Below are 1890 nucleotides of genomic sequence, written 5' to 3' on the forward strand. Positions count from 1 at the left end.
ATTCTACCATTGACAACCATTATTAAGCAGTAAAACACTTCATTTGTTTATAAAGCCAGTGCTACTAAGGTCTACCTTGAGAAACAAATATAATTTTATATATAAGAAAAATTGTATTTCTAAAAATTCGAAGACAAAGTATTGAAAATTATTGTATACTGTACACCTTTTATTAATGAAGTTATAAGTACTAAAGGTAGCAACCATAAAGGAGTAACATTAAATAAAAAATTGTTACTATGTAAAGTGTGTTATTACTACAAACCGTTGTTACAATGTCACCAAAATTTAAGAAAATGGAAAAAAACATACTTATATACCACTTTATATACACAGGTAATGGCACACTATGTAATTTATTCTAGTTTTTATACTTGTCATAGTTGTGAGAAAAATGAAATATTTTGACTATTTTAGTTTTTTCCTAACTGTAAATCCGATTCCCTCATTATCATTTACCTAAATACTTTTTAGTTTCCAATTTTGAAAACATCGAATACTGGTTAAATGTACATGTATCAGTACCTAATTCAACGATAAAAACATAATATGTATGTTTTTTAAATTATAGCCATGAAACTTTCTTTATGTAGACATGACAAGAAAAATATTTAAATGTCTTAAATTAATTATACTGCATTGCAAATATTTGTGATGCTTGTTTGTTTTTATACCTATTCATTGGAAAAAGCTATACAATTATTTTTAGGTTTCAATCTTGTCAATTCTGCTTCCCATTAGATAATAAAGACTTGATTTATAACAATGAATTAGGTACAGCCTCTTTATTTTCAAAAAAACCCATGTGGTATTTTTCTGGTTTAATAGGCAAACATCCCATGCAAAACTGACTTATATGGAACTTTACAGAAAGAGAAGAAACATTTGAACTATGTATTTTTTTTTTTAATTAAGTATCATTCAGTGTTTACTTATTATAACAATTTTTAAGGTGTATAAAATTAAAATATATAGTTAAATCTTAAAATATAAGTTAATAACACAATATGAACAAGATTTAATTACAATTTTTGCAATGATTTATAAAGTCTAAAAAATGAATAAATATCCAAAATGGAACCATTAAATGTCAACTGCATTAAAAAATTGTTATAAAAATTCAAAACAAAAATTATTAGCAACCGTTTTTGAGAAAGCAAAAAATATCACTCGTGCCGTGACCAGGATTCGAACCTGGGTTATTGCGGCCACAACGCAATGTCCTAACCACTAGACGATCACGGCTACGTGAGTGAGTTGAGAGGAGTGGTTCACAGAGCAAATACAAGGCCACTGCAAGCCAACCTAACAATATCACTTCTTGTCTAACACGTGAAAGATTAATCCTTTACACGAATACCTTACAGGACAATGGGGAATTTGTTTCAACAGTTTGTACATTTTACAGTGTCCTTTTGATTTTTGGAAGCAAATAAGGTTAATTCGTTTTAGTTTTTTAATTTCACTATCTCTACATCTCAATCTATCTCTACATTGCAATATCCTCGAGGCGTTAAATATGTGTAAACAAGGCAAAATTAAACGTAATAGTAAATTAATTACTTCCGCATTTATCTAAAAATGCCACCATATTCCTGACAGAATGCGTGAATGAATATGACATAATCTGTTATGAAAGTTTACCTAATTCGCAACGATTAATAAGTTAGATTGCTTAAAGCAAATACTTGTGGCTGAAGAATATCCTACCTTCGTAATAGATTTTTTCTATGTGTTCGTAGTAATCCTTACTTAGGCATTTAATACTTTGTGGTTACTATTAAGTTCAGTAAGCGTACTCGTAGATTTAACTTACTTAACACTTTTAAGGTTGGTAATGAAGGCATTTAATGTTATCAGAAAAAGGAAGTGCCCATAGAATAATTGTGG

At 28.7% G+C, this 1890-nt stretch overlaps 1 non-coding gene across 1 annotated transcript; it reads right to left on the reverse strand.

The window, feature by feature from the left end:
* Positions 1–1173: 1173 nt before the first annotated feature.
* On the reverse strand, positions 1174–1245 carry Trnah-gug. Its single transcript has one exon. It is a non-coding gene; the product is annotated as a tRNA-His (tRNA).
* Positions 1246–1890: the final 645 nt, after the last annotated feature.

Source organism: Homalodisca vitripennis, chromosome 1 (genome assembly GCF_021130785.1).
Source record: "Homalodisca vitripennis isolate AUS2020 chromosome 1, UT_GWSS_2.1, whole genome shotgun sequence".
Classification (NCBI taxonomy): domain Eukaryota; kingdom Metazoa; phylum Arthropoda; class Insecta; order Hemiptera; family Cicadellidae; genus Homalodisca; species Homalodisca vitripennis.